This window comes from Carettochelys insculpta, chromosome 1 (genome assembly GCF_033958435.1).
Source record: "Carettochelys insculpta isolate YL-2023 chromosome 1, ASM3395843v1, whole genome shotgun sequence".
NCBI lineage: Eukaryota > Metazoa > Chordata > Testudines > Carettochelyidae > Carettochelys > Carettochelys insculpta.
Window position 1 is genome coordinate 280,983,856 of NC_134137.1, and position 14,984 is coordinate 280,998,839.

The window sequence follows — 14,984 nt, forward strand, 5'->3', positions numbered from 1 at the left end:
CCCCCCAAATGCCATGAGCGGGAGGGACAGGGGGCCAGCCAGCAGGTGGCAGGGCTAAAGTTCCTGGGTAGCCTGGAGACTAGCAGGGGGACCTGGCACCTGCGCCAGGTATTGGGCCCCCTGAACACACCAGCAGCAGCAGGACAAGTGAAGAAACAAGCCCCAGCTTGCTCCACTCCCAACACCTTGGCTCCAGTCCAGAGCATCCTCCTGTGCACCAAAATCATTATCCATGGCCCCACTCCAGAGCCTGCATCCCTAGTCAGAGATCTTCCACCTCCTTGCCACAGACCTCCTCACACATCCAGACCCCCTCATTTCTGGGTCCCCAGAGGCCACATCCTTGACCCAGACCCTGTATGTCCTCCCACACCTCAACCCCCTCTCTCAGGACAGAAGCCCTTCCTACACTCCAAACCCCAAACTCCACTCCAATATTCTCTCTAAATTTTAATGTCTATGTGCAGAATAAATTTTTGTTATCTTCACTGAGACCTGTGTGGATGTTCACCACCAGTTGAAACACATGCTGCCACCTGTGGGCAGCTGAGAGCACTCTGCCAATCAGCTGGGTGGCATTTGAATTTCTCCTGGATGGCTGTGCAAGCACACAGTTTACAGGAAACACTGCCCACCCTCCAGTCCAGAGCCCCCTCCTGCACTCCAAACTCCTTATCCAGCTATAGTTGTTGTGCCAAGAGAGTTGTAATGAGGCATTGGTTATGATGTCAGCACACAGCTAGAAGTTACTGGAATCCATCCACAAATGGTATGCACAGTTATGTAATGTATATTACATAACATAATAATTAGCCCTAACTAATTTACTACAAAATCTGTGGTTTTACTTTGGTCTTGATCATTTTTAGGCATCAGTGGAGAGACAAAGAGTACTAACTAGTGGCTGAATCTTTGGAGAATACCACTTTGGTGGACCTGGTCAAACACATTATTTAGGGCTGTAATTAGTGTACCTAAAAATTGAATTTGACAAAGTTGAAGAAGTACGTTGAGTACCAAGCAAAAGTTGAAGCTGCTGGGACATGTGCCAGCTGTGGGTGAATCTTTGCAGCTCAATCTGTCAAGATTGCTAATTGGAATTTGCACCTTGCAGTGCTGGAAGACTTGATGAAATACTTTTTTGCTTCATATTTACGCAACTCTTCTGCACTGATTGCCTGGTACCTTGCTGAAATAAAAAGTGTAGCAAAATCTGGCCCTGACAAACAAAGGAATTTGAAAAAAGAAATTAGGTTGTTAAAAGGTCACTAGTTCTCTTCTGTGCTGTTAGAGTTGTTAATAATATCAGAAATTATTAATATGGGAGCGTACCAGATGCCAGTTTGACCATACATTCTTTTATTAACACCAAAAGCCCAATGGTATTTTATACAATTGCTCTAAACACACCTAACAGCCTAAAAATAAGCAGTCAGTACACTCAATACAGTAACAGATGCACTGCTCTGGGAGTTTTGCTCCACTGCACACGCAGAATTCATTCCCCCAAAAGATTTTTTTATCCCTGCAGAAAATAAATTCTGCCCGGGCAGTGGTGCAGTTACATGCTTTGCCCATCCAGGGCTGTTGTGGGGCCAGAAGAGAAGGAAGCCAACTCAGATTTGTAGCAGCCGTAGATAGAGAAGGATGGGGCACTGGCCACCTTCTTAACTGGCTTTGTGTGCAGGGCCAGGCAAGGAAGCACAGGTTATGGCGGGACCGGACAGAGACGAGTACATGAGGCCAGTGGACGATCATATACTCGGGCTGAAAAAGCCTAGTGGGAGGGACAGGTTGGGGTGGAGGCACTGGAGCTATTGAAGTGACACCTCAGGGCTGAATGGCAGATGGGGTGCTGGGACACTGGTGAATCAAGGCATGCAGGAACACTTGGGGATAGACAGGAGGATGGTGTCTGAGTGGAGATGCTGAAAGGTGAGGGTGGCTTAGTGGGAATGCAGAGAGAGAGGGGAAGCAATGCAGAGACCTATGAGGATGGGGAGTGGCTGAGTGGGGAGTGTAGGAACACATGGGATTGGGGCAGATGTGCATGATTGAGAGAGGCTAGGAGTCAGCCAGTGTCTGCATGGTGAGGCTTTCCAATTCCCCAACAATCCCCTCCCCTTCAAAAAACCCACACCCAGACCCAACAAACCTTTATGTCCACTCGCAGGGTCCTCCCCAGCAATTACTTCCCTCTCCCTCTGTTATTCAGGCCTTCCCCCAGCCTTTGTACTGCTTCTGAGGGTGTGGGAAATATATGTCTATAAAGTAGTTTTAATTAATTACTACACAAAAACCTGTATTAATATGCCTCGTAAGGAATATATTTGTCAAAAAACATTTCCTGAACCTTTTTGTGGTCTATATTGTTACAACCATACTTGCTGACAAGTATTTTGAAATAAATTATCAAAATAATTTCTTCTCGTGTGCTTGTATTGTGTTATTTTGACAAATAAAATAGGCAGAGTTTTGCAGAACTTTAAAACGGCACGTGCAGAATATTTAATGTATTTTGGTGCAGAGGTCCCCCGGGTGTAAACAAAATACTCATAAGCAGATAATCAGTACATTTACAGCTGGCCAGACTGATGGGAAATCCTCTCATCCTGGCATGCTCCAGCATGAGCGGAGTCTGACAAAGAACCTGCAGAATCAAAACTCTTCTATTAGCAAACAAATTATTTTATTAGCAAACAAATGATACCAGAGCCAATTACCACTTTTGCTAACAAATCAGTTCAAGACCGTTCCCCCCTTTATTTCCAGTTTTAATTTAGATAATGCTTACAAGGTCATTTCTCCTTATTACTTCCCCTCCTGCCTGCTGACCAACAGTTTCTTGTCACGTCTCAGTTCCCATAGGTTTTACTTTTGAGATAATTCTGATATGTGTGGTGGGAATGTCTGTGTTGGTCCCATTTAAGACAGATTTTTTCTGGTCAATTGTTTACCATCTGTAGTTACCCCAGTAGGTTAGAGGCCCTCATTTTAGAAACTTTCTCTTGTCTCATTCTTTCAATCTGATATTCTCCCAATTTAAAACAAAAAACAAAAAAAAACAAAAAAACTTCTACGAATACATTAGAAGCAAGAGGAAGACCCAGGGCAGGGAAGGCTCATTACTTAATGCGGAGGTGGGGGACAATAACAGAAAGTGTGGAAATAGTGGAAGTGTGAAATGACATTTTTGTTTCAGTTTTCACCAAAAAGGTTAGCAGTGATTGGACTTCAAACACAGTGAATGTCAGTGAAACTAAGATAGGATCTATCAAAACAACAAGGCAGTCATGCAGCACTTTAAAGATTAACAAAATAATTTATTAGGTGATGAGCTTTCCGTGGGACAGAAGAGGCTGAACGTCTTCCACTTGCGCTGCCTCAGACGCATCCTTGGAATATCCTGGAAGGACAGAGTGACCAACACCGCCGTCCTCGAGCAAGCTGGAATCCCAACCATGCACACCCTCCTCAGGCAGCGTCGGCTCTGCTGGCTTGGCCACGTCCACAGGATGAATGATGGAAGGATTCCAAAAGACATCCTGTATGGTGAGCTAGCCTCTGGCAAAACACCTCCCAGATGCCCCCAGTTGCGCTACAAAGATGTCTGCAAGAGAGACCTCAGAGAGGTAGACATCGAGCTGGACAACTTGGAAGAACTAGCAGACGACCGCAGCAGATGGAGGCAGGGGTTACACAAGGGCCTTCAGAAGGGCGAGATGAGGATCAGACAGCTAGCAGAGGAGAAGCGAGTGCACAGAAAGCACACTAAGGACTTGCCAGACACCCACCATATCTGCAAGAGATGCAGCAAGGACTGTCGCTCTAGTGTGGGTCTTCATAGTCACAGTAGACGCTGTAAATGAAGTCCTCAATTGAAACTATAAAGGGCGTGATCCATAGTCTATGCAGACTGAAGGATGCCTACTACAGGACCCACTTCGTCAGATCAATCTGGTCTGTCTTCTTCAACCTGGCCTGTCCCACGAAAGCTAATCACCTAATAAATTATTTTGTTAGTCTTTAAAGAGCTACGACTGCCTTTTTGTTTTGATAGAATACAGATTAACACGGTGATCTCTCTGTCACTATTCAATGTGTGAGATAGGATCTGAGGCTAAAGAAAGGAAAGAACAAGTTAAATGTGCCTTAGACAAATTAGATGTCTTCAAGTCACCAGGGCCATATGAAGTGCTCCCTAGCATGCCCAAGGAAATTACTGAGGAGCTATCCCAGCCATAAGTGTCAGAAGGGTAGCAGCGTTACTCTGTATCCACAAAAGCAACAAGTCTTCAGCACCTTATAGACTAACAGTCAAAGCAGGTGTTTGCCCACGAAAGCTTATGCTCCAAAAATTTGTTAGTCTGTGAGGTGCCACAGGACTTCTCTTTTTCTCAGCCATTTACACAATTAGCCCTGGGGTGCTCAACACTGTTCTCCACTCCAGGTTCATCCCCAGCCTGCCTCTTCCTGCCCCTGCTGGGCCGTGCTTCTTTCCATTCCTGGTCTGCCCCCATCTCGCACCATTCCACCCTTTCCCCCAAGTCCCTGCCCCCACCCTGGCTCTGCTCTCCCCCGCCATCACCATTCTACCTCTTCTCCCAAGCCCTCTGACCCATCTCTTCCTGCCTTCTCCCTTGAGCATGTCCGTTCCCTGCCCTCCCCTCACCCTCTAGGCGTGTCCTGAATACCGCAAAGCAGATGTTCACAGTGGGTGGGAAGGATGGGGAGGAGCTGGTCAGTGGGGCTGCCAGCAGTGGGTGGGAGCTTGGCTGCTGCTGGGTGCTGAGCACCTGCTAACTTTTCCCTGTGGGTGCTCTAGGTGTGGAGCACCCCTGGAGTCAGCCTCTATGATCTGAGCCATTAACAAAAGTCATGGAACACAGAAGAGATTTCCAGAGGACTGGAAAAGGGCAGAGATAGTGCCACACTATAAAAATGGAGAAAAGGACAACCCAGGGAGTTACAGACCAGTCAGCTTGAGTTCAATAGCTGGACAGCTAATGGAGCAAATAATTAAGCAATTTGTTTGCAAACACCTACGGGATACTAAGTAACAGTCAGCCTGGAGTTTTCAAGAACAAATCATGTCAAACTAGGCGATAGCTTTCTTTGGTAGGATAATAAGCCTTGTGGGTAAGCTGGAAGCAATGGATGTGGTATACCTTGACTTTAGTAAAGCTTCTGATGCTGTCTCGCAAGACGGTCTCATAAACAAACTAGGGAAATACAGTCTAAAGGGAGCGCCTATAAAGTGGGTGCATAACTGGCTGGAAAACCTTTCCCAGGGAGGAGTTATCAGTGGTTCACAGTCCTTCTGGAGGGGCATAAAGGAGTGGGGTTCCACAGCTATCTGTCCTGAGACTGGTTGTGGTGATTATCTTCATCAGTGATTTATATACTGGCATAAACAGTACACTTATGAAGTTTGTGGGTGATATCAAGCTGGGAGGGGGCTGCAAGTACTTTGGAGGTTATGATCAGAATTCAAAAATGATCTGGACCAACTGGAGAAATGATTGTATGGAAATAGGATGAAATTCAACAAGGACAAATGCAAAGTACTCCACTTAGGAAGGAACAATCAGTTACAGACATGCAAAATGGTGCCTAACAAGCCATCCTGTAGCACCTTAAAGAGGAACACATTTATTTATCAAGTAATGAGTTTTTGTGGGTGAGACTCACTTTCTCAGATTTTCAGTTTAAAAAATATACTCACCCGCTTGGCTCCCTAGGGTTTTAATACACATGCACCAGATACGGACAGCTCGAGGAGCTGGGATTGGTGTTTGTCCTGCCCCTGCTGCTCATGAGTGCCAGAGAAGGGTGTGTGACTGGGTGGGCCACACTTAGATATTTTATTAACATCTAGTTGGGGGCTTCTAAATAGTTGATCAGGCCACATGCAGTGCCTGGCCGCGAGTTTGACATGGCTGGTCTAAATTATCCCTAACAGGTGCTTTTCTAACCTGCTCTCAAATATCTCTGATCATGGAGATTTTACAATCACCCCAAGCAATTTATTTCGGGTTTTAACCATTTTAGTTAGGAAGTGTTTCCAAATGTCCAACCTAAACCACCCTTGCTGCAGTTTAAGTTTAAGGAGAATATTTTTTCCTCCCTCCTCCTTGTAACACCATTTTAGGTACATGAAAGCTGTTATCGTGTTCCTTCTCAGTCTTCTCTTTTCCAAACTAAACAAACCTAATTCTTTCAATTGTCCATCATATGTCATGTTTTGTAGAGCCTTAATAATTTTTGTTGCTTTTCTCTGGATCTTCTCCAATTTCACCACATCTTTTTTGAAATGTGGTGCCTAGATCTGATCACAATACTTCAGCGGAAGCCTAATCAGTAGAGAGTAGAGCAGAAGAATTATTTCTCATGTCTTGCTTATGACATTCCTGTTAATGCATACCAGAATAATTTTTGCTTTTTTTTCAGCAATGTCATGCTGTTGACTCATATCTAGCTTGTGATCGCTTTCTGCAGTACTCCTTCCTAGACAGTCACTTCCCATTTTGTATGTGTAAAACTGATCGTTCCTTCCTAGGTGGAGTACTTTGCATTTGTTCTTATTGAATTTCATCCTATTTACCTCAGACCATTTCTCCAGTAAGAAATTATAAGAGGAAAAGATTTGCACCGTGGCAGTCCCACTCTCTCAGCTGTGTAAGCTAGATTCCACTGGGATGGAGAATTGTTACAACTGGAAACTTCTTTAGCTATATTGGGTGACCAAGACATCTTCAAGTGCCTTGTCAGGCTCTCTGCACACTGAATCATGTTGCTGAATTGCCTTCATGCTGTTATTTCACCGAGGGTAAAAGACTCATCAGTTACCTTCAGTCTGTGGAGGCTATGGTGGCATAATTTTTTTTCTTTTCAGCATCTCACTGAAATAGAAACACGTGCTTCTGGCTGTGGGCAATGAAATTAAGCTGAGACTGCCAGCCTGGGGACTACATTATTACTAAATATGGTACTGTATTAGCTTTCAGTCCTGTTTCACTAGTAATTGGACTGAAACCCCTAACACTGCATGTTAGGATACACAGCAACAATTGCATGGTCACATCTTGAAATCATGTCCAGTATGAGACTATAATGGAAAGAATGACTTAGGGGATCCATATTTTGTTGCGTAATCTCATTAACCATTTGGTCTCCTCAGTTCGGGCTTGATGGAGACCCACACTCCATATCCTGTTCTGCAATCTTTAAGCCTTCCACAGTCCTCATGAGCTAGGGCTAGACTGGGACCAGAACTCTTGAAATGGAAGCCTCCTTAAGTGATTGGCCAGAGCCATCTAGTCTCTCTCTCCAGGCCTGGCTGGATTGGAACTGAAGACTCAATAGTAAAGGGTTCTGCAAGGTGTTCTTCCGTTACCTGAACTACTCTGTCCAGATTGGGAAAGGATTGACTCTACAAATCCCTTTATAATAATTTAACTGTCTGCTATTAGGAGCAGTATAACAGAGGTGTCTATGGACTTCAGATCTGTGATGGGGTTCAGGGGTCCCCATGCACTGCACCCTGGCCGCAGGCAGGAGTGACTCTCACTCAGCAGGTAGAATAGGAAGTTTATTAGGCTACCAAGGCTCAGTTTCTTACAGAAGAGTCAGTGCAGCAGTCAGAGACAGTCATTCCAACCCGTCCTGGGGAGAGGAGCCTGAGGGGTGCCCCTCTGGGGTGTAGCTTCCCCTTTCCCCGCTGTCTGCCTTCCAGCTCTCTCTCCCCTCCAGCTTCTACCTGCTGCCTCCAATTCCAAACCAGCTCGGCTCCTCCCTCCTCTTTGTTCAGGCAGAGGTGTTACCTGCCAGCCTAGGTTATAGCTGCAGGGTCATCCTTAGCCGCTGGGAGCTGCTCTGCTTGTCTCACACACATCCAGCCTGAGTCTCACACATGCAGTCCCCCTCACTCCATCACAAGATCAAGAATGGGGCCCAGTTGTGCTAGGTGCTGTATATCTGGCACAATACTTACTTAGTACACCAACTAAGAGCGCTCCCACCTCTGAAGACTGCACAGGCAGGGGTGGGTGTGGCCTTTTAGATGTAATACTGCTTGAATTCCTAGAACTGAGAGCATTGGCTGCTGGGTGTCTGGAAGCACAGGAAATAGGAAGGAGAAGGAAGGACATTAGCTGGACCTTAGTGAGAGGTACGGAATGATGCTGTTGGCAGGGGAAACGTTCTCATAGAAACATTGTTTTGTATATGAATGCGCACTGATGTTCCCATGAGGTTCAATATTGTATTTAGCATTGTTAGTGATCCTCCTTAATTTTCTCATGAAATTCCGCATTGTTTTGTTACTGAAATCCTGTTCATGTTCTATACGACTGAATAACTCTACCTCCCTGTAACTTACATTCTGTTAATAATCTATTGGTACTTTACCTCCTGATTAATAGGGAATTACCAGAGCGGAATGTCATATGGGCAGTAGAAATTCAGTTTGAGCTGGAGGAATGGATGAAGGGAGTATGAGAAACTCTCCCCTGGTTTGTTGGGGGGGTGGTGAACAAAGGAGGAGAGAGGTATAAGTATTGCTCACTTTGTGTTGCAAGGTGTGCAGGCTTTGAGGAGAGATCCCCCTGCGCCTTACTTGGCATGCCAAATAAAGATTCTTCTTCCACTCTTGGTGTGTTATTGGGCCAGCATTGCACACCGGGCACGAACTGCTACTGTGCCACCTTAAGAAGGAGGCAACAGTTTTGGCATCCCTGGGTGGGCACTCTAAATCAAAGCCTTGCCCGGCTCGCCTCTTGGTGGGGGTAGCGGGAGACGGCGTCGGACTTCCAGCGCGCACCGGTAATTTTACTGGGGAACTCGGCGTCCGGGTTCCGCAGCCCCTGCTGGGGACGACACAACGGTGCAACGCAGCAACGTGGAAGAGAGAGGGGAAACAGAGGGTGGAGCGGCGAGAGCCGGACCTCTGGACAGGTAAGACCCAGTCCCTTTTTGTGAAAGGGACTTCCGGGATGCCGGACGGCCAATACAGGGTTGGGGCGATAGGTTGTGATAGGGATGGGACTAGGTCAAAGTAGCCCCAAGGATAATACTCCCTTGGGTTGTGTTTTGAAACATTGGAAAATTATAGGGTGGGACCCTCTGACCAAATCTAGATTAAGGAAACTGTGCACAGCAGAGTGGCCACAGTATAACCTAGAAGGGCAGGAGCGGTGGCCACCAGAGGGATCCCTAAATTATAACACCATATTGCAGCTGCTTTTGTTCTTACAACGTACCGGTAAATGGGAAGAACATATGTATGGCCAGTGTTTTGAATATCTTAGAAATAGACAGGACTTGCAGGAAATGTGTGGATTACCATGTACAGTACAACCAGCTGTAAATAAGTCTGATCTAAGATTATCATGTGTAGTACAACCAGCTGTAAATAAGCCTAATGTAAACTGTCACCAGGACCCCCCTTCGGCTTCTGCACCCACACCCCCTCCATATAGGGAAAGGGTATCCCATGATTCAGAGATAGCCCCCTCGGCTGGATTATATCCATTAGTGACTGAAACAGTGGTTGACAGGCCGGGAGCTGCAGATCGGCAGGCTACTACTATGCAGGTGTATTCCCATGTGCCCTTTAATCCGATCGATTTGGCAACCTTTAAAGCCCAAGCCGGGGAGTTTTCCACGGATCCTAGTCGCTTTATTTCAATTTTTGAAGGGTGTTTAGCCAGTCACAGGCCTGATTGGAGTGATTGCCAGGTCTTAATGAGAACCCTGTTATCTGAAGTGGAGCGTAGCCAGGTTGTGGCAAAAGCCCGGGAGGAAGCAAGAAGGAGGCGTGAATTAGAGGGGAACGATTTCCCAGCTCCAGAGGCCTCAGTTCCTATGGTAGATCCTCGCTGGAACCCAAATAACCTGGCCGACTATACCCGTTTAAGGGTTTATAAGGAATTGCTTTTACATGGACTCCGACAGTCTGCTGTTAGACACAACAATTGGGCAAAGCCATACGAGTTGTTACAGGAGCCTAAGGAAAGCCCTGTAGCCTTTCTACAGCGCATCCGGGACTCCATTAGACAGAACACTAATGCAAACCCAGATGATCAGGCTACAGAGGCTATTATAAAAGGAATTTTCACTACCCGATCTGCCCCTGATATTAAGAGGAAGTTGCAGAAAAAGGAGGACTTGATGGGCATGACTATGGCCCAGATTTTGGAAGCTGCAAATAAGGTGTTTGCTCTTAGGGACGGGGAGAAGGAGAAAAGACAGGTTTGACTAATGGTGGCTGCTGTGAGGGCAGGACCAGCAGGGACTCCTCAGGGAGAAAGGGGAAGGGGCAGAGGAAGGCCAGGACGAGAGAGATCCTTTTGTCAAGGGAGACGTCTTGGACGAGATCAATGTGCCCGGTGTGGACAGAAAGGACACTGGAAAAATGAGTGCCCGAATACCAGGCCACAGGGGGTGAGGGCAGAAACGTTTCCGGTGGGGGAGCAGGGGCACTAGGGGTGTCAGGGGAAAGACCAAGGCCCACCCCCCGAACCCCGGGTAAAGATGAGGGTGGGCAACAAGGAGGTGGAATTTTTGGTTGATTCTGGAGCCTCACGAACTGCTGTAAATCAGCCTCTTCCAATACCGAAAAGGGGGGATCTGGAAGTCATAGGCGCAAGTGGACGTCCTTTTTCAACTACTATTTATGCGCCTATGATGTGTAACCTACAGGGGGTCTCATTTAGCCATGATTTGGGTCTATTGCCCAATTGCCCTACGTCCCTTCTGCGTCGTGATATCATCACAAAATTAAGAGCGACCCTGCGTTTCAGTCCTGAGTCAATTGACTTGGAAATACCGTCAAGCGAGGCTTGGAGAGTGATGTTTGTGGAGGAGAGACAAGAGCCAGGGCCCCCATGGTGGGAAGAGTGGGCGCCACAAGTCTATCCCCTTGTTTGGGCAGATGGAACCCCTAGTAAGGCCCGTCATGTAACCCCCCTTGAGGTATCCCTCATACCGGAAAAAACACCAGTTTGTATCAAGCAAAGGCCGATTCGACCTCTCGAGGCTCGGCAGCCAATAACGGAACAAATTCAGAAATTTCTGAAGTACGGGATTCTACGGGAATGCCACTCCCCCTGGAATACCCCTATCATGGCAGTCCCTAAGCCAGATGGGTCTTATCGGTTGGTTCAGGACCTTAGAGCAGTCAACGAGCGTACTGTAACTCTGCATCTGCTGGTTCCTAACCCATACACCCTGTTAGCTTCAGTAGGAACTGAACACAGTGTATTCACCATTCTCGATCTGAAGGATGCTTTCTTTACCATACTGGTGGACGAAAAGTCACAGGAGTTATTTGCCTTCGAATGGGAGGGAGCAGATCGGATAAAAAGACAGTATTGCTGGACAGTCCTGCCACAGGGATTTAAAAATTCCCCCACTTTGTTTGGGCAGACTTTAGCACAGGACTTAAGCGAATGGGATAATCCCACTCAGTGTTTATTACTGCAATATGTGGATGATTTACTCCTGGCGGCTAGAACCATTCGGGAATGTTGTCAAGCCACTGTGTCCTTGCTTAATTTTTTGGGACTCAGGAGCTACTGGGTCTCCAGAAACAAAGCCCAGATAGCTCAACCGGAGGTCAAATATTTGGGATATCATGTAAGCCAGGGCCAGCGAGTTCTTTCTCAGGAGCAAAAGGAAGCGATTTGTCAAATCCCTGAACCCAGCAGTAGGAAACAATTGTGTGCCTTTTTGGGAATGGCAGGATTTTGCAGATTATGGATACCTGACTTTGGGATACTGGCTAAGCCTCTTTACGAGTGTGTTAAAGGAAGTGACAGAGACTTGTTCCGTTTTACAAAAGAGGCTCAACATGCATTTAAAGCTTTAAAATTGTGTCTAATGGAAGCTCCGGCCTTAGGTCTACCAGATATTACCAAACCATTTCAGCTGTATGTGCATGAAAGGAAGGGAGTGGCCCTGGGAATATTAACTCAAAAGGTGGGAAGTTGGAAGCGACCTGTGGCTTACTTCTCTAAACAATTAGATACTGTTGCTAGAGGTTGGCCAGCGTGCCTGCGGGCGGTGGCGGCTGCAGCCATCGTCTTAGAGGAGGCAGGAAAACTTACTTTGGGAGGGGAAGTTGAGGTCAACACCCCACACGCTGTCCAAGCCCTGCTAGAGGCAAAAGGAGGGCTTTGGCTCACGCAAGCCCGACTCACAAAGTACCAAGCGTCGTTGCTAGAGAATGCAGAAGTTAAGTTGGTAACCAGTCCAACTTTGAACCCAGCCACCCTTTTACCTGAAAAGGGGACAGAGGAAATTGAACATGACTGTTTAGAGACTATTGACACTCAATATTCGAGCCGCCCTGACCTTAAAGACCAACCACTTTTAAATGCGGACTTAGAGTGGTTCACAGATGGCAGTTCCCAGGTGATAAACGGAAAAAGGAGAGCTGGATATGCGATAGTCAGCCTGCACGAAACTATTGAGGCCCGTCCTTTACCAGTGGGTACATCAGCTCAGCTAGCAGAACTTATAGCCCTCACTCGAGCCCTGGAAATGGCTAAGGATCTGCGAGTTACAATTTGGACAGACTCTAAGTATGTATTTGGGGTAGCACATGCCCATGCTGGAATTTGGAAAGAAAGGGGAATGCTCACAGCTCAAGGGAAGCCGGTCAAATATGGAGAACAAATCCAGGCTTTCCTCCAGGCTATACAGGAACCAAAGGAGGTAGCTATTGTCCATTGTCGAGCTCACCAAAGGGGGGATGGAGATGTAACAAGAGGTAATGCCCGGGCAGACCGGGAGGCCAAACGGGTAGCGAATACGGAAGATATTGCTCTTTTGCCTCTGATTCCCACTCTCCCAGATCCCCATGAGAAGCCAGAATATTCTGCCCAAGAACAGCAGTTAGCTGAGCAGTTACAGCTGAACCTGCGAGAAGGATGGTATGTAAGTGAAAAAGGACAAGTGTTGCTTCCTGGACCCTTGATAAGGCCGACGGTTATGAGTTTTCATCAAGGGACACATGCAGGTCAGGAGGCCCTGATCCAATTATTAGAGAAGTACTTTATAGGAGATGGAATAAGAAATGAAGCCAGACGGGTGGTTAGAGACTGTATGGTATGTCAGAAAAATAATCCCTGAGCAGGAAGACCCATGGTACCCTCCCCACTACCATCAGCCCTGGGACCAGGAGTTGTGTGGCAAATTGACTTTACTGAACTACCTCGCGCCAGTGGGTTTCGGTACCTACTGGTACTTGTGGATCGTTTTACAGGATGGATAGAGGCATTTCCATGTAGAAATTGTACGGCCAGCACAGTTACCGCTAAAATCTTAAAGGAGATAGTCCCCCGGTTCGGAGTACCAGAATGGATTGAATCAGACCGAGGAACCCATTTCGCAGCTCGATGTGTGGAGAAAGTAGCAGATGGACTCAAGATCCCATGGAAATACCACACTCCTTATAGACCACAAGCCAGCGGAGTGGTGGAAAGAGGGAATCAGACTTTGAAAAGACATTTGTCAAAATTGTGCCAGGAAGCTCAGCTTAAGTGGCCAGAGGCCCTCCCCTTAGCCCTCTTAAGGACCCGAATATTACCCAAAGGGAGGTTAGGATTAAGCCCATTCGAACTCTTGTTTGGGCGACCATGGCCAATGAATGGGGTGCCTGGTACAGGTATAGAATGGGGGATAGGGGAGGGGTTTTCTAAAGAAATATTTGCTGTTGTTGTCATCTGTTATGTCTTCAATTCACAGGTTTGTTCATGACAACCAGCCCATTCCGTTGGACCAACCCCTTCACGACATTCAGACAGGAGACAGCGTGTTGCTTCGGACGTGGAAAGAGGAGCCCCTTCAAGAGAAGTGGAAAGGACCCCACCTCGTTTTATTGATCACTAAGACTGCTGCTAAACTACAAGGGGTCAAACCGTGGGTCCATTTCACTCGACTAAAGGTCGAACCTGCTGAGGAAAAGGAGTGGACTGTGAGCCGTGTTACCCCAGAAGCTGAAGAGGACTTAGGACTGAAATTATTGTTTAAGTATTAAAAGATAAGAAAGTGGAAATGCTACCCATGAATCAGGTTTTGAGTAAGGAATATGAGAAGACTCAATATGGGACATCTTGAGTGTTCTCAAAGGGGGGAGATGTTGGCAGGGGAAACGTTCTCATAGAAACATTGTTTTGTATATGAATGCGCACTGATGTTCCCATGAGGTTCAGTATTGTATTTAGCATTGTTAGTGATCCTCCTTAATTTTCTCATGAAATTCCGCATTGTTTTGTTACTGAAATCCTGTTCATGTTCTATACGACTGAATAACTCTACCTCCCTGTAACTTACATTCTGTTAATAATCTATTGGTACTTTACCTCCTGATTAATAGGGAATTACCAGAGCGGAATGTCATGTGGGCAGTAGAAATTCAGTTTGAGCTGGAGGAATGGATGAAGGGAGTATGAGAAACTCTCCCCTGGTTTGTTGGGGGGGTGGTGAACAAAGGAGGAGAGAGGTATAAGTATTGCTCACTTTGTGTTGCAAGGTGTGCAGGCTTTGAGGAGAGATCCCCCTGCGCCTTACTTGGCATGCCAAATAAAGATTCTTCTTCCACTCTCGGTGTGTTATTGGGCCAGCGTTGCATACCGGGCACGAACTGCCACTGTGCCACCGTAAGAAGGAGGCAACAATGCAGCCACTTTGTAAAGAGGTTTCACTTTTATAAATAAAGTTCTGTTGAAGTTTGTTAGTACCTTGCTTGCATGATACAATATTTTGGCAATGAGGATGGTTCTTCTGCCTTTGAACCCACCTGCACCATTTCCACAAAACCCAGGTGAGCCTCCAGTTGCTTTTACTGCCTGGACTGAGATGTTTGAGACTTATATGCTTGTAATCAGGATGTAGGGATTTCTGAAGTGAAAAAACCTGCTCTGCTAATTTACTACCTTGGAGCAGAAGGACAAAGTATATTTTACACTTTGCCCTTTGCA

The 14,984-nt window shown here is 46.6% G+C and overlaps 1 long non-coding RNA gene across 1 annotated transcript; it reads left to right on the forward strand.

The window, feature by feature from the left end:
• The first annotated feature begins 8,561 nt into the window (after positions 1 to 8,561).
• Positions 8,562 to 14,984, forward strand: LOC142007295 (uncharacterized). Its single transcript, XR_012643914.1, has 3 exons — positions 8,562 to 8,955; positions 12,857 to 12,935; positions 13,750 to 14,984. It is a non-coding gene; the product is annotated as an uncharacterized LOC142007295 (long non-coding RNA).